At 32.1% G+C, this 19,461-nt stretch overlaps 1 protein-coding gene across 1 annotated transcript in view; it reads left to right on the top strand.

The window, feature by feature from the left end:
• The first annotated feature begins 605 nt into the window (after positions 1–605).
• Positions 606–19,461, top strand: part of LOC114329238 (glucose dehydrogenase [FAD, quinone]-like) — a 168,882-nt gene continuing 150,026 nt past the window's right edge. Inside the window, exons 1-2 of the mRNA XM_028278281.2 lie at positions 606–786; positions 867–1,004. The gene's annotated coding sequence lies outside the window, so the exon portion shown is untranslated. The remainder of the gene's footprint in view (positions 787–866; positions 1,005–19,461) is intronic.

Here is a 19,461-nt window from a genome sequence, read left to right on the forward strand (position 1 = left end):
CTATTTGAGCGGCCCGCCTCCACACGGGGGATGATAACAGGTAAACCTAGAAACACGTGTCAGGGGATGGCAAGAGATTCGATTTGAATCAAAACGAAATCGTTTATTTTCATTTTGTTTTACACCATACGCTGTATTAGAGTACACAATGATAACGATTCAGATGGGTAAACTGAGATGCGTTGTTGGAATATTTTCCTAAGCTTCGTCCGTTTCGTATTTTCATATCTGGGTAAACAGTTTATTTAAATCGTCATCGACACTCATTTCAAATAATACAACGGTCTGCATAGATACAAATTTTCGGTATTTATCCTGTTTTTAATTGAGCATTTTCAATAAAAAGTTTTGTCATTTCCGGGGTAAGTATTTAACCAAAACACTATAATCTTATATATAGTAAATATAGTAAATATGTTGCTTAGTATTATATTATACATCTTACAATGAGCCTGCCAATAATTACAAAACGTAAAATGCTATTGGCAATAAGATTTACATATTTTCCTAATAAAACTACTTGCCCAACTCCGCCGTTGCACACTTCGAAGAAAGGCTCGTGTCGAAAAATTCCAAATATGTGCCCTAATCATATAATCAAATAATTGAAGTACAAGTTCATTTCCTCATCATCCCTTCCTACATTTTATTCCTTCAGTACAAGACGAAGAGAACAAAGTGACAGGTTCACATAAACTAAGAACCGGCGAGAACCTCAGTAGTACATTCGTTACTCTCACTTTCAGCTCCCAAGAATTGGTACGATTAGGTTACGCTTTGTTACAGGTAGATACTCGTAGTTTTAAAATTCAAACGATATTTTTTATATCGACTTCAAAATATAATTAACGTTTTGAAAATTTTAGTTTTATTGCCGAAAATAGTGGTATGGAAAGGTGAAGTGTTGGAAAGGTGAAAAACGGACTTGTGTGTTAAACTAGTTTGTTGTTTTTCTTTAAGTTATCATAGATGGAACTCAGATATTTGCTGTAGAGGTGGTCAAAGTAAGTATGTTTATTTAATTTTTTATTACCCATTATAGTTAATTTTATTTTAAAATCTAAAGTGTGTATCAATACTAAAAATTCCAACGTCTACTGCTAAACATAGACCTGAATCCTATTTATTGTTCTGAAGCTATTTTCTTCTGGCATATTTATGCAGTTTGGTATTTTTTGTGAAAATAAGCTATAATTTTTCTTTAAAAATAAGTTTATTTGACGTTTTGATTTCCACTTCGAAAACCGTTGTCAAAATACAAAACATTAATAAATTAAACAAATTTTGTTTTTGTTTCTTGGCAAAAAATTCTTCTAATCAGTCATTCAATCAATCGGCAATTCAGACATACAGGGTGGGGCATTAGTGTGATAAAAACCAATTACTCGTTTTTCGTAAAAGATACGAAAAAAAGTTATTTAGGTAAAAGTTGGGGTACAGATAGGGTTGGAAATATACAGGGCCACCCGTATTGACAGGGTGACACAAACTTATGTTTTTTTAAATAGAACACCCTGTATATTTTTACAGTTTTTAATTCTCCTCGATGCCTTCTTTCATAAAATATAGGGTTCTGTAAAATTATACGAGGTAGTTTAAAAGATAATTACGTTTTTTTGTTAATTTCGAAACAATATTCACACCCTGTAGAATTGTAGTGATTTGACATCAAAAGCTTTATTTATGTTCAAATGATTTTTAATATAGTCTACTACCGTTATAAACATTATTAATATAGCCAAACTTTTAATTTTAGTATACAGGGTTGGTCGAAACTAGGAATGAGTATTTTCTGAGTTTTCTTAAATCTTATTTTAATATTGTAACGAAATGATATTTTATGGTACTTTTTTATTTCTTAAGCATTCCCTGCACCTAAGTACTTTAGTTATTCGTGATTCTTTAAACCAAACATTAGCTGCAACAAAAATTACGTGAAATTTTATTAGGTGGCCGTGAAAATATTTAATCAAAAATAATTTTTCGAAAAAAAAATACGTATCAATCTAGACTGACACTGACTCTTAATTTATTAATATTGGATGAGATATCAAAAATCTACGTAGTTACGCTTGTAGATGCGTAAAATATTAATAAGAACGTACAATATTCTATCTTGTTGGCTATGACACTAAATTTGCTTAAACATTTGACATTATACTAGTTTTCATCGTTTTCCAATAAGGAACTGATTAGTATGGCTTTTGTGCTAGGAAAGTATAACAAAAATGTGCTACTAGTAATAAGAATTTATCGCCAGCAATTCCCTGATAGACGACAACCGAGAAGAGAAACTTTTGAAAGTATGTATACTAAAACGGTTTCAACAGACTTGACCCTTAGATTATGAGAACGGTCGTACTGATAAGCAGATATTCAGTGACACTAAGGATTACATTTAATTACACTTAATATAATCTAAGTGTCCAGTCCGTTGAAACCGTTCTAATAAACTTTCAAAAGTTTCCCTTCTTGGTTGCCGTCTATCAGAGAATGGCTTAAGATAAATTCCTATTGCTAGTAGCACATTTTTGTTATACAGTTCTAGCACAAAAACCATATTAATCAGTTACTTATTAAAAAAATTATATTAGTAATGGTAACAAAGCAACTAGAACTATAAAAATAGTATAATGTCAAATGTTTAACCCAAATTTAATGTCACAGCCAACTAGGTAAAACATTGTATGATTTTATGAGTATTTTACGCATCAACAATCATAACTACGAATGTATTTTGATATCTCAATCTATATTAATAAATTAAGGATCAGTCTAGATTTATATGTATTTTTTTTCCGAAAAATTATTTTTGATTTAATATTTTCAAGGCCGCCTAATGAAAGTTCACTTTTGTTGGAATTATTGTTTGGCCTAAAGAATCACGAATTACTCACAAATTAAAGCACTTAGGTATAGGGAATGGTTAGGAAATAAAAAAGTTCCATTAAATATAATTTCATTACAATACTAAAATACAGGGTGTTCCATTTAAGAAAACTCTTAAGACAAGAAAATACTCATTCCGAGTTTCGACCAACCCTGTATAATAAAGTATCGCTATATTAATAACGTTTAACAATAGTAGACTATATTAAAAATCGTTTGAACATAAATAGAAATTTTAATATCAAGCCACTACAATTCTACAGGGTATGAATATTGCTAAGAAATTAACAAAAAAAAACGTAATTATCTTTTAAACTACTTCGTATAATATTACAAAACTTTATATTTTTTAAAGAAGGCATAGAGGAGAATCGAAAAATGTAAAAATATACAGAGTGTTTCATTTAAAAAAACATAAGTTTGTGTCAGCCTGTCAATACGGGTGGCCCTGTATATTTAAAAATATTTTTAGATGATAGTCCTATCTGTACCCCAACTTTTACCTAAATAACTTTTTTTCGTATCTTTTACGACAAACGAGAAATTGGACTTTGTCACACTAATGCCCCACCCTGTATATTGTTCATTTTAAAGTAGACGATATTGATATTGACAATATTTAGTTGTTTTATGTCATCGGTTCATCTCATTGGGGGGTCGACCTCTGTTACTATAATCGGGGTCTCCATTCCAAAATCCTTGTCGTCTACTGATCAGAATCTGCTTGCTACTCTTGCTACATGACGTGCAGTTTCATTTTACTGTTGTTATTATTTCAATAGCATCTGCTACTCCTGATCTTTTGCGTATCATCATCATCATCCAGCCTCAAAAGTCCACTGCTGAACATAGGCCTCCTCCCCTCGTTTCCAACCCCATCTATCCTGCGCCGCCCTCATCCAGTTTTTATTTACCTTTCTTAAGTCGTCAGTCCATCTTGTAGGCGGTCGACCGACGCTTCTCTTGTCTTCTCTTGACCTCCATTCCAATAACCTCTTCGTCCATCGCCCATCTGTCATTCTGGCTACGTGTCCTGCCCATCTCCACTTCAACCTGGCTATCCTCTCGATGACGTCAGTCACCTTTGTTCTTCTCCTGATTTCTTCGTTTCTGATTTTGTCTCGCAGAGTTATTCCTAACATTGACCGCTCCATTCTTCTCTGCGTGACTCTTAGTTTGGTAGCCGAGGCTTTAGTTAAGGTAAGTGTTTCTGATCCGTACGCCAAGACTGGGAGGACGCACTGATCGAATACCTTTCTCTTTAGACATGTGGGTAACTCACTTTTAAAAGTTTCTCTCAGTTTTCCAAATGCTGCCCACCCAAGACCGATTCTTCTATTCAGCTCATGAGTCTGGTTATCCCTGCCAATCGTAATTTCATGTCCCAGGTATTTATATCTATCTACGAGTTCTATTTCCTTCCCACCAATACTGATGTTCTGGTTGGGTACCAAATTTGTCATTATTTTTGTTTTTGAGATGTTTATATTTAAACCAACATTTTCTGTAGCTACAACGAGTTCTTGTACCATCTCTCTTGCCATACCTAGATCCTCAGCTACTATGACTATATCATCGGCGAAACGTAAGTTGTTTAGGTATTCTCCATCTATTTTTATTCCCTTTGTCATCCAATCCAAACTCTTGAAAGCATGTTCTAAGACCGTATTAAAAAGTTTAGGTGACATTTGGGTCTCCTTGTCTAACCCCCCGTTCTATTTTTATGCGATTACTGTTAGTATGTAATTTGACAGTGGTTGTTGCCTGTAAGTATATTTTGTGTAATAATTTTGTATACCTATAATCTAGCCTGCATTCTTTAAGCGCCTGTAATATTTTGCTAAGTTCAACTGTATCAAAGGCTTTATGAAAATCGATAAAAACTAGAACTAGGGGTTTATTGTATTCCACTACTTTCTCTATCAGGGTTTTTATACTTTGTAGATGGTCATTTGTTCCGTAATTTTTTCGGAATCCTGCCTGTTCTCTTGGTTGATAAGTCTCTAACTTTCTTTCCATTCTCTTAACTATTATTCGCGTAAATAACTTATATAAATGGCTGAGGAGGCTAATCGGTCTGTAATTCTCTAAATTGGCTTTGTCTCCTGCTTTGTGTAATAGAATCATAGTAGCGTTGTTCCAGTCTGTTGGAATATTGGCGTTGTGAAGGCAGATATTGAAAAGTTGTTTAATTTTTTCAAGTAGTATATTTCCTCCAATTTTTAGTGCTTCTGATACTATTCCATCTTCACCTGGGGTTCAATTATTTTTCATTTTCTTCAGAGCCTCTTTGATTTCTGATTTTGTTATATCGGGCATTAAATCCGATCCTTGATTTAATACTCCTACTATAATACTTTAATACTACTACTTTTGCGTATAGTATTATAAAATTAGGAATTCTATCAGGTAGTTAGAGAAACCACCAGTTTCTGCACCATAGGTCGTCATTGGCAGTATGCACTGATAAAATAAAAAAGTTATTGAAAAATCCTTTATAAAAGGTACGCCAGTCAATTAGAGCAAGAACAGGATAATGGGTCTATTGAATAAAAAGAACTATTTGCTTTTACTTCCTCGTATTTAAGTATTTACTTAATAGTAATTGAAAAAAGCATTAAAGAAATGATTTTATTCAATTAGTATTAAGTAAATACTTAAATACTTGTAAGTAGAATCCCATACTTCTTTTTATTCAATAGACCCATTACCTCTGAATTCTATCCTACTGCATGGATTTTAATGAAATTTTGGGAATAACCTTTACTTATCTCCTAATTCAAAGTCTACCCTATTTACTATGGCGTTTTTTATCTTGGGGGAGGTTCCCACCCCTCATGGGGGTTCTAAAATTTTTTGGTTAAAATATCCACGGAACTGGTTAGAGAACCTAAGTCTAAGTAAAAACTGTCCTATATATTTTTTAAACTCAATACTTTTTGAGTTATTCGTTGTTAAAAATTGGCCATTTTCATTGAAACGTAACATCTTTTCAAACAGTTTTTTGCGAATACCTTAAAAACTATGCATCTAACTAAAAAAACTATTTAAAACATTTTTGTAGCTTATAAAAAAAACAAAGAGATTCGTTTCTTCATAAATCTTCTAGTTATAATACAAAAAGAGATATGGCAGGTGAAAAGAGTTTGTTTTTTTTTGTGCATGCTCAAATCGGTGTATTCAATTTGAAATACCAGAGGAACGGTCAATTTTTTGTGTATAATGCTACGAATACCTTTTGCAGGGCTTAAAACGTACTTCAAAATGAGCAATATTAAATGTCGATTACATTCAAACTAAGCGAGATAAGCTGCAAAAAGATTGATGACTAATGTATTTTAAGAAAATATGAGAAGTATATTTAACCCCTCATCCACCAGAATTTAAATGCATCGTTTTCCTTCTACATTACCTTTTATTATAGTGTTATTTCTATGTTCAAAAAGTTGGACGGGTTTAAAATGAATGGTTTTTGAAAAAAATAAGATCAAATTGTAAACTATAAATCATTTTTAAATTTTCTTAAAAATCTTCCTTTTTTTCCATGTATCTAACTTCAAAATAATAAGAGAAACAGTAATGAAAAACAAAAACAAATTTTTTATCTAAAACTGTACATTAGTCTTTTTTTTTCAAGCACTACAAAAGGTATTGGTAGCACTATACACCTAAAATCGACCGTTTCTCTGTTATTTCAAGTTGAATACACCGATTTGAGCATGCACAAAAAAAACTCTTTTCAGCTACCATATATCTATTTGTATTATAACTAAAAGATTTATGAAGGAACGAATCTCGTTGTTTTTTTATAAGCTACAAAAATGTTTTATATAGTTTTTTTTTAGTTAGATGCATAGTTTTTAAGGTATTCGCAAAAAATCGTCAGAAAAGGTGTCATTTTTCAATGAAAATGGCCTATTTTCAACCACGAATAACTCACAAAGTATTGAGTTTTCAACAAAACAATATAGAAGAGTTTTTGCTTAGAATTAGGTTCTCTACCCACTTCCGTAATTATTTTGACCAAAAAAATTTCCACACCCTTGAAGGGGTGGAAACCGCTCCCAAGATAAAAGCGCCTTAGTACGTAGGGTAGACTTTGTTTTTTGAGCTATTTATTCCCTACTTACTGTGAAAGTATTTAGTAAGTGTAGTAGAATGAAATTCGGAGCCAGATACCCTCATTGACTGCCCTATATATACATATTTATTATAAACCCTTAAAGGGCTAAATCTAAATCACAGAATGTTTTCGATCTAAATAGATCATTATCAGTGCTGATACAGGCTAATCACATGCTGAGCCACCAAAAATACATGGGTAAAAACCCTTTAAATGTTTTAAAAATACCTATGTTAAAGTTAAGTACATTATTATTAATAAATCCAAGCGATGGATGAAATTCTTATAGAAATGGCCTTTGGCATAGTATGACTCCCCACAGGGCACGTGGATTGCTTATCTGAAGTATATGCCCTTACATTACGAACGGTGAGTAGCAACTGATAACATATTTTTCGTTTTAGACACATTGGAATCTTTGACCTAATAAATGTCCCTCGTATTTGCAAATGCAGCCCAAGCTTTATTCTTCTCTTCAGCTCGATTGTTTGGTTGTCTCGACTTAATCTAATCTGATGATCCAAATACTTGTAGGGACCAAATGGCTCAACGCCCGTGTCTCGATGTCCGTGTCTTCAACTGAGATATTTTTTTTTCTGTGGAATAAATTGGTAATACATTGTGTTTTCGAAAAAATTATTTTAAGACTTTTTTGGAACAGAATGAAGCTCTTGGAGCATTACACAGACCAACAAGGAAAAAGATTTATAAAACTGGTTTATTCTATATTTTAATAATTTGAAAAAGACAAAATACCGAAATACATCAAAATGATAGATAATTATTTGAATAATTCCTTTTATCTAATTCTTATCTTATAATAGTATAGGTCTGTATAATCATTTCAGGGGTAAATGTTTTTGTTTTTCTTTCTCTTTTTTTTTGTAAAACTTCTCAAGTAGCTTTTTCTTTTATGCGAGGCACTCTCTTCTTTCCGATGAAGTGACCAACAGTAATCAGCCATCATGTTGGTGTTCCAACATCCCTGGTATCGTTTCTACATCGCCTTGATATCCTGGTAGAATCGTTCGCCTTGTTCTTCACTGACATCACCCAGATTGTCAGGGAAAAATTCAAGATGTTTATGCAAAAAGTGGATTTTGAAGCTCATTAGACATCCCAAGTCTTTAAACTTGGGATACTCTAATAAATTAGCTACTATAAGCTCGTAGTTAGGATCTTTCACATTATCTAAAAATTCGGTTACAACTTTTTTGAATACAATCCAAGCTTCTTTTTTCTTAGTAGTCATCTTGATTTCAAAGGTGGAGTCAAACATCATTTTACGAATATCTGGTCCAATGAAAACACCTTCTTTCAATTTGGCTTCTGATAGATGGGGATACTTACCACTCAAAAACTTGAAACATTCTCCATCTTTAGGCAGGACCTTGACAAACTGTTTCATTAAGCCCAACTTGTGTAGAGGTGGAAGGAGGATCTTTTTGGATCAACCAATGTTTTGTACAAAATGTTCTTCTCGCCAGGTGTTAAAACATTTCTTATGAGCCACTGTTTTGTGGAACAGTGATTATCTTTTGCTCTACTGTCCCATTCACAAATACAACATGGAAAATTTGTAGATCCCTTTTGTTGACCAAGTAGCATGCAAACAACTTTTAAATCTCGACAGATCATCCAATTTTGAGCTGAATAACTGATTTTCTGTAGAATTGTGACAAGATTTTCATAAGATGAGGCATAAGGATGCTGAAATAGCTATATGGAGATGGTGGTCCAACTCTAAATCAAATATAAGCAAAACCTGCCTTGATCTTTTTTATCTTTTTCATTTTTACTCAGTTTGAGTATTTAGAAACTGTCTTTCGGTCCTTTTCCTTTTCCTAAGCGCCCTCTATTTGCTTTCTCCTACTTTCGTCGTCTCTTGTGATTATATATTGTAAAATCCGGAGATACGGGATGCAGCCAGAAAGCAGTTTATTAACGAAAAGTCTTAGATTTAAAATATTGTTTATTATATTTTTATTTCAATTATTCTAATTGTTTAAAAGGTAGTAAACTTTGTATCTGGGGCTTTTCGTTGTTTTCCTCGTAATACGAGAGATGTCGCTAAATTGCGTCTCAGAGGTGGGTTCATTGCATTGCGATGGTTTGCCTTAAATTGGCAGAATTGTTTGTATTTCCTCCAGAGTTGAGACTTCTGAGCTTCACTGATGAGGCATAAGGATGCTGGAATAGCTATATGGAGATGGTGGTCCAACTCTGAATCAAATATAAGCAAAACCTGCCTTGATCTTTTTTATCTTTTTCATTTTTACTCAGTTTGAGTATTTAGAAACTGTCTTTCGGTTCGTTTCCTTGACGAAGGGAAGGTAAATGTGTGGCCTAAGCGTCCTCTATTTGCTTTCTCCTACTTTCGTCGTCTCTTGTGATTATATATTGTAAAATCCGGAGATACGGGATGCAGCCAGAAAGCAGTTTATTAACGAAAAGTCTTAGATTTAAAATATTGTTTATTATATTTTTATTTCAATTATTCTAATTGTTTAAAAGGTAGCAAACTTTGTATCTGGGGCTTTTCGTTGTTTTCCTCGTAATACGAGAGATGTCGCTAAATTGCGTCTCAGAGGTGGGTTCATTGCATTGCGATGGTTTGCCTTAAATTGGCAGAATTGTTTGTATTTCCTTCAGAGTTGAGACTTCTGAGCTTCACTGATGAGGCATAAGGATGCTGGAATAGCTATATGGAGATGGTGGTCCAACTCTGAATCAAATATAAGCAAAACCTGCCTTGATCTTTTTTATCTTTTTCATCTTTACTCAGTTTGAGTATTTAGAAAGTGTCTTTCGGTCCTTTTCCTTGACGAGGGGAAGGTAAATGTGTGGCCTAAGCGTCCTCTATTTGCTTTCTCCTACTTTCGTCGTCTCTTGTGATTATATATTGTAAAATCCGGAGATACGGGATGCAGCCAGAAAGCAGTTTATTAACGAAAAGTCTTAGATTTAAAATATTGTTTATTATATTTTTATTTCAATTATTCTAATTGTTTAAAAGGTAGCAAACTTTGTATCTGGGGTTTTTCGTTGTTTTCCTCGTAATACGAGAGATGTCGCTAAATTGCGTCTCAGAGGTGGGTTCATTGCATTGCGATGGTTTGCCTTAAATTGGCAGAATTGTTTGTATTTTCTTCAGAGTTGAGACTTCTGAGCTTCACTGATGAGGCATAAGGATGCTGAAATAGCTATATGGAGATGGTGGTCCAAGTCTGAATCAAATATAAGCAAAACCTGCCTTGATCTTTTTTATCATTTTCATATGTCTCTTTCATATGGACTGAATGAGCAATAGGAAGTGAAGCATAAGTGTTCTCATTGTCTAAGAGTACAGAAACTTGTTTTTGAATAGTCTATAAAAAGCCTGCAATCATCCCTATTATATTATACTCAATAACAAACTCATTCATTAGACCACCAATATCATGAAAGAATGGTAAGTGATACAGCATTTTTAATATGCTTTTCGGGCTCAGCACATTAAAATACGTAAGATAGAGATAATTTTATCAAAAAAGCTTTTTCATCGTTGGCCTGTGTTATCTGCGCCTGCTTAAAGCTGTATCCAATGAGAACGATGTCACCTGCAAAATTAAGATCATCTAAAAAGTTTCAATCGACATTGATGCCGTGCTGATCTTCTGGTTCCAATCTATTATTTTACAGGCAGTTTCTAGCGAAGTTGTATACAATTTAGGAGACATTATGTCTCCTAGCCGGACGCCTCCGTCGATACGAAAGGTCCGAGTATCTTTATTGAGTCTTACATAAGCTGTATAATGGGCATAAATGTATTCGATGAGGATATATCGGTAGTCTATTCTATATATTGCGTTTCAACACGGAGCAGTTCACTTTGGTTGACCGTGTCAAATGCTTTTTCAAAATTGACAAAGACAAGTATTAGAGGTCTATTAAACTCACTGATTTTATTTAAATTAACAACGTTTTGCAAATTATCATTTGCTCCGTATCCAGCTCTAAATCTTGCTTGCGCACAAGGTTGATAGAAGACTAATTTTGGTGTCAACCTGTACAGGATTTATATTAGCATCAAAAGAAATAAGATTAATCTATATCGATTTAATTTTTAAAGGTCTTACACAAACATTATGGTTTATAGTAAAATAAATAGGTGACATTGATTTCACAATGTAGGGTACTCGTTTCGAGAACGCCCTAGTCAGCTATTTTGATATTATGAGTATTCCACGGTCGATTCGGTGTCGGCAATCATAATAAAAACAATTACGAGTTTATTTATAGATACGAAGAAAGTAAAAGAGATCATTCATTACTCATCATTCATTATTTAGACATCAATGTAGTTAGAATATCGACTTTGTCCACCAACTCGTTACTGGCATATTTAGTGTTGGCAAATAAATATATGTCTGGTAAATAGTGTTTAACTTAATCAACCCTTCCTCGGGGGTAACTACCCCCAACTACCATAAACCTATCAGTTGTTATCCACATATCTCTCTTTTTATGCATGACTACTATAACCTAAACATGCATCTTTTTTTTTTCGAAAAAAGCGTATAACTTTTTTTTGAGATGGCTGCAGGTCTAACCTGTTTTATTTTGTGTATTTTATCAAAAAATATATTTCTGATTTTTTTCATGTTTTTCCGTAAGGTACTTACGCCACCTCCAAAAACTATAAAAACTGTTTTTATAGGTTTTATTTTTGTGGTTTTTTATTATAGGATTTATATAATTTGAAGTTAATGAGCTGTTTAGGATATTATTGAGCGAACCACCGTTAAATCCACAAAAAACGACGTTTTTTTCAAAATATGCAAAAACTCAAAACATGGTTATTATAAAGTCTATAAACTGGAGAAAATCGCTCAAAAACCACCTAAAAACAGTTTTTCGGATTTTTGAAGTGACGCACCTTACGGAAAAATCTGAAAAAATAATATATTTGTTTTCAAATGTTTTTATATTATAAAATAAACAAAATAAAAAAATAAGACATGCACACATCTCAAAAAAAGTTATATGTATGCTTAAAAAACGCATTTTTGGGTTATCTACACTCCACCAACGGGTCTATAAAAATAAATAAGGTTTGTAAAAGCATCAACTATTATGCGCGTGAATTTTTTGAAATGTTTAAACTGATTGCAACTTACCGAAAAAAAATTCAAACGAAAATATGTATATTGTGGTAGAGATAGAGGAGGGGGTGGTGAACTAAAATTGTCTTATTTTTTAATCAGATAGAACGTAAAAAAACGAAAAAAAATTAATTTTGGGAATTGGAGCATTTTGCATCTTATGTAGTCTGGAAGACTCTAACACGTATTACATTCAATAGGTACAACAGTCAGTAACATTATTTTTAGTCGAGGAAATGAAGCATTTTGGCTCGCAATTTTTTCGTCCAGCATGGATTTACTTGAAATTTTCACAGAAGGTAGGGAATAGTCCAATTATCATTTTCTATATCATGCCGTTGTACGTTAAAACCTAGGGGGTAGTTGCCACCCCATCTCGGGGGTGGGAATTTTTTATTAGATTTTAACCATGTAAATCGATGTAAAAAGTATTTCTAAGAAAAAAATGTTTTTTTCATTTTTTTCGTAAAACTAATATTTTTCGAGTTATTCGAGCTTGAAAGTAACAGTTTTTCGTCGAAAAAATCGACTTTTTTAGAGGGTTTTTTTGAGAATACCTCGAAAAATACGCATTTAATAAAAAAAACTGCAGATAACAAAATTGTATCTTTTAGTAACACAAACTAAATTCTTTTTTTATATTATCTTTATGACCAATACAAATGGAAATACGGCATGTTAAAAGTTAGCTTATCTCGTCAAATGCATAATTTGAAATATTCAAAGCCAAATAACGGGAACATTTTGCATTTTTCGAGGAAAACTTAAACTTTTTTCAAGCATACAATTAAACCTTTCAAAGATTAATAATAAAAAATTTCTACCATGAAAATAGAGCGACTTATGATCAAAAAAAGGTCGGTACCTGCTTTTCTCTACGAAAAAAATCAGTGAAAATAACCCCCTAACTACCTTCCTAATTAAAAATTGGTCTTCACCTTTCTGTAATTCCTTGTATATTTGTATTTTCAATACACCCAAGAAGATTGACCTATTTAAAAGGCCTAATTTTAGAAAAATTGGAGTTTAAAGAAAAATTGATTTTTTGCAATTTCGTATTTCTTACCTTTTACTTCAAAATATCTCCGAAAATACTGAAGATGAGAAAAAAATAATAGACAAGACAACTAAATTGTAGCTTTTTTAATAGTTAAAATTATATTGTGCATATATTTTCATTGCAGTGAATGGTTAGCGATATATAGCTGTTTAAAACCTCTATTTACGAGCAAACACCCCCTTATTCGAGCCCTTTAAACTCACCCCAATTAAAAACTAAGGGATCTAACCGAATTTAATTAACACAGTCTTATAGCTCTTCAAAAATACTACAAAATCATTTTTGAAAAAACTTTTTATCGCCAAAAATGAAGAAGCTAAGTTTATAAAACGAATTTCTTTTTCCAAATTTTCGAATAGTTTGCTTATGAAACATTTTCAATGCATGTATAATACCTCAGAACTGGCTCGTATACTGGAAGATGACTTAAAAACTATTTGTATTTGTACTTCTACATATTTGTAAATTCGTATTTTTGTGTAAATAAATGTTTTTGTAATTCTTTAATTCTACTTTTTTTTCTGTATAGATTTATCTACTTATAAAAATTGTAATGTTCTTAAGGGTGGGTTTTAAGGGTTGAACTATTATGATATTACATCCTAAATCATAAAAACAATCATCATTTTTAGCCAATCAAAACCAAATTTTACCCATATTAAAGTTTACAATATTTTTATATAATTTTTAACAATAAGGGGTAGTTTACACCCCTAAAAATAATCGACGTCCTTGAGCATGTTATAGAATATGAAGAACAGGGTGAGATGATCCTAATACCAAATTTTTATGTAAATCGATGCAAGCCGAAATTATTCTTTTAGGATAAGTAATTTTTTATATATAGCTCCAACGAGGGTGGTTTTTGAGGGTTGAAATATTATGATAGTATGTCTTAAAGCATAAAACAATTATTATGTTACTAATAAGAACCAAATGTTGACAATATTAAAGTTTAAAATGTTATTTTATAATTTTTTACAAGTAGTTTTTTAGGGGTAGTTTTCATCCTTAAAAAACCAAAAGCGTATAACGGCTCAATATAGAAAATGAACTAGCTTGTAAAATGAGCCTAATCCCAAATTTTTGTACAAATCGATGCTAGACGAAAAAATTGTGAGGTTTTGCTATTTTTTCAGTTTCATTTCCTCGACTAATTCTATTATTCATTTTTACACTTTGTAACCTTGTGGTAGGGGAGCAAAGTATGCTAAATGTGCAGTCACTCGAGCGCTTTGGTGACCTATTGGGTTGTAAAGAGTAGGTCCTAAAACCAAAAAAAAGTTAAGTAAAGTTTTCCATTTTAGTGGGCGCTTGCCATTTTTTAATTTAATTTTCCATTTCCAACAATCGTTTTTTCCGATTATAGCGACATCTATCAATAATTCTAAAAAATGTTTCGAATAAAAGTTACTTATTTTTACGTAAGGAATCCAAATCTGCAATAAAAAATGAGGGTTCCTATTTAAGATTTTAAAGTAACTCCCCACCCCACATCCATGGGGGGTCGTATTTGGTGTCTTTCGACAGATTTTTCAAAAATATTGAATAAGTGTATTTTACAGTTTTTCGATCTGATGTTCATTTCGCGAAATATCGCGGGATTCGTATTTAAAATATTAAATTTACCCCCACCCCTCTCCGTGAGAAGTCGTGTTTAGTATCATTCGATAGATTTTTAAAAAATATTGAGCATATATTTTTTAGTTTTTCGATCTGTCATTCATTTCGCAAAATATTTGCTTTTTTCTTGTGAAACTTTGGGACTCACCCATTTCCTTACGCCCGGCTCAAATCGTCAGATTTTTGAAATATACACTCTTTTGCATGTACTTAACCTACCTTATCTTAATCTGACAATTTCGAGTTTTTTTAAGGGTAGATTTGTTTTTTCGGGCCCCCCTTAACGAACTCCCCTGTGTTAAGAGCCAATATATAGTAGAGGTACATCTGCAGGGTACCAGGTTTCTCACCATATGCTAATCTGACGCGCTCGAGTGACTGCAAAAATCCCCGCTTGAGCTCCCCTACCATTGACATCCGTTTGTCTCTCGACTCAATAATTTTTAGTATTCCGAAAATAAGGAAAATTCATAATTTTAAATAATTTTGTTGATTTCGGTGGAGTTTTTTATCGTAACATAATAGTTATTTATTTATCAAGGAAACTAACTAGATACGCGAGGGTATAAACATCTAATAATGCACGTGGTGCATACAAAACTTCATGTCATACCGGTTTATTGCATCGATTAAAGTTTTAATTTTATTTTTTATTAATCAAAGTATTAAAATAATATTTATTCATGTATCAAGGTCATTAAATAGATGTTTATACCCTAAGGGCGACAAGCGTATAAACCAGAGGGCCTCTGGCCCGAGAGCTTAAATGTCGCCTTTTATATGTCGCCCGAGGGTATAAACATCTAATAATGCACGTGGTGTATATGTTACGGACAATGACGTAAATCCGGCCAATAACGTTATTGGCCGGCCAATATCGACAATGGCCGGTTGAATTGGTCATTGTCGACAATGGCCGGATATTAACGTTATTGTCCATAGAAACTGGCCATTGATGATAATTTTAAATTCTTAATAACATTTCTATCATTGCCCGGCCAATGTCGACAATGCCCGTTGTTAATCGGTCAATGTTGATATTTTGACTAAAAGATAGGTTATGTGTAGGTTTACTATTGTTTACTTCATGTGTGTATATTGTGTATTGTTTTCGTGTTGAAATTACTCATTTTATTTAATAAGTGTTATCATGGATATAAACGATGTGCGCACTCGTTTTAATAATTATTAAACTTAAATAGTCAAGTCAAAACGTGATGACAATAAATCATTTTTAAACTGTGACGAATACAATAGCCGAATAAGTGAAATTAAAGAAGTGAAAAATATTTTGAGAACACCGGGTGCTAAAAAAACAACAAAGTACTATAGAATGAAATTCAATGATCAAGCCAGCTCCCGCCAGCGACCTGCCTCTTAGAAGTTTAAACATTAATTTAAGCGGAAAACCATTGTTTATTTGTGAAATGAACATTTTTTTCTGATTCATGACAGCAGTAAAATGTATTTTGTATTAAATAAATTACATAATACATTCTTCTTTTTTTTTGTTAAATAATTGAATTAAAAAAATTTTTTGGACACGCTTTATAATTAATTATGTAAGTGTTTATGTTACTGAATAGAGAAGAATAACCTTTCAAATGAGGTAGCACACGACCCCTATTGTCATTTAAAAAATCATCAATTACGTCATCACACCCAGATGGATGACGTCACTAGTATGCCATATATGTCAAAATATCATAATTTAAAAATAAAAATCGACCTGTTTCGGGATTTTTCCTTACAGTCGCTGGTTTACGAAATAACGAATTTATTCCTTTCATTTGCACCATACTGTATATAAAAATATTATTATTTCCTTGTTTGTTATAAAATATTGTTTATTATTGTATAAAATATTGTTTATTATATTTTTATTTCAATTATTCTAATTGTTTAAAAAGTAGTAAACTTTGTATCTATGGCTTGTCGTTGTTTTCCTCGTAATATGAGAGATGTCGCTAGATTGCGTCTCAAAAGGTGGAATCATTGTATCGCGATGGTTTCCCTTAAATAGGCAGATTGTTTATATTCCTTTCAGAGTTGTGACTGCATAGCTTCACTGAGGAGGCATGAGGATGCTGAAATAGCTATATGGAGATGGTGGTCCAACTCTGAATCGAATATAAACAAAAACTGCCTTTATCTTTTCCTTGTTTGTATTTATGAATATTTTACCCATATTATGATAAATAAAGATGTTTTATTTAATAACTACTTATATTTCTGCGACTACTTTCAGAAATATCTTAGTATCTCATTTTAAACACTTATTGGCTTACACCGATTGGCTCTGAGGCATCGATTTATCAACATTGGCCATTTGCTTCTGGCCACTGTCGTTATTGACCGGTCATTGATGAAAAATCTAATTTTACGTTAAGTTTTTCCAACATTGGCCAATATCTAAGGTTATTGTTGTTAATGGCCGGGCATTGTCGTTAATAACCAAGGAAAATGGACATTCACGACAATGCCCGGACATTAACGACAATGCCCGGACATTAACGTCAATGCCCAATTTACATCATTGACCGTAACATATATTTTGTCATACCGGTTCATTGCATAAAAATTAAAGTTTTACTTTTATTTTATATTAATTAGAAGTAATATTGTATCGCAGCAGGTATTTAGTACCGTTGCTAGGAAAGTGATGTTGGTTAGCAATTTGTTATTAACGTAAACAAAGTTTTTCTATGTGACTATGTCAAAAAAAAGTCAGAATGCAAGAGAAATTCGATATTTCTGAAGAAATATTTAAAAAGAACAAAAAAGCCACTGAGAATCTGTTACCGAAAAAAAATCCAAAGAATATCGACAAGGAATACGCTAAATTTCAACAATGGATGGCAGAAAGTAATACTGAATCCGTAAATGAGACCGTACTACTGGCATACTTAGGACACCTTGGTCAAGTTTTTCTCCCAGTTCTTTATGGGCAAAATACTCCATGATAATTTTTATATTAACCCGTCTAAATAATAAATATAATGTTTAGCTAAATAAATAAACGGATTAAATAAAATGTTTGGTTTTTGTTGTTTCCTATTGCAATAATTTCTTAATGCCCGCGCTGGCATAAAGTACATATACCATTATGTGGTTCGTAACTAAGTAATAAATATACAATATTAAACCGGTATGACATAAAAAGGTTAACCTGGTATTATAAAGCAACAGATAGCTTCCAGCATTCTTAATATTAAAGATTTTCATTTACAAAAAAATTAAAATAGTCATTATTACGTCGTGCGTCAGGAGTATGTTAGAAGATAGCAAATTAGGTGACACTCCTAAATTTGTATAATATTACTTTCACGACAGATGGTCAAAATATTAATTTAAGATCAAATAAGAAAAGCGCGTGGCAGAAATCACTTATCGAAATGTATTCTAACCGATTGTGTCATAGAATTTAATGAAGATAAATAAGGTATATGTTAAATCAAAATAGTAAAGAATATTATGTTGGAATTCTGTATATTATGCCAAAGTTCCGTTTTGAACGTCCGCGTTCAAAATCTTTCAATATAATATTTTCTTCTGTTCTCTAATAGTGAATGCTGTATGGTTAACCTATGGGGGTCATACGTCTTGTAATTTTTAGCAGATTCTACCTTAAAAATCGTAATAACAATTAATCAAACATGTGTTACTCACAGCATACTCCAAAGTTTCATCTCCATCTAATTTGCTTACATCTAACTAAAGTAATACGTTTTAGAAATCATCAATTATGTCCGACGAAAATGTACATTTGGCTGCATATCGCATATAAAGGAAATTGTTAAAAACTTGCTTAATAATAAACAATCATTTTCTCAAGGATATAATCATTCGGTTGTACACTTATTTGACTGAATATACAATTCTAGAACATAAAACGAAACAATGGTATATACACCTAATTACACTTTTGCCCTAATACCACGAAGAAACTTTCTACAGCAAATTTATTTCAATTTAGAAAATCGTATTTAAATTAAAACTAGCATCTGAAGGTATAATTATTTTATAATTTAACTTTTGGAAGTAATGACGGAATCACGTCATAAATCAAGTTTCCTTAGAATGTTATAAAGCTATATACAGAGCGTTTACTTTTTAATTAGATATACCACAGTGAAGAGAGCGCTAAAATCAGGAACATTGCTTATTATTCCACTATCACTATTACTATCACTATCACTATTATCCACTATATACTATTGATACGCAATCGTCTATATGCAGATTGAAACAAATACTTTAACAATATAATATGCTTTTTCTCGTGAGCATCTTTCAGTGCGTCACAGTTTTTCGATTTCATTCTAATGCATTAAATTGTATGTGAAAGAAAAAAAACGCACGTCGGTGATAACATTTCATCGGTGACATTTATAACATTTATTCTAGTTGTCAATAGATGGCGCTATAATCGAAAAAAAAATTATTTACGAATTATATAATATATCTACCAATATAATCTGTACAATTTATAAGACAATACAAATCATAGAAAATACCATTTTATAAATGCATCAAACACAATGGATTTGCTTTTATGCCAAATTGCAAATAAAATGTGACAACTGTCAGATTTAACTAAAATGTCATGTCACTAAAACGTA

The sequence above is a fragment of the Diabrotica virgifera genome, chromosome 3, assembly GCF_917563875.1.
Source record: "Diabrotica virgifera virgifera chromosome 3, PGI_DIABVI_V3a".
NCBI lineage: Eukaryota > Metazoa > Arthropoda > Insecta > Coleoptera > Chrysomelidae > Diabrotica > Diabrotica virgifera.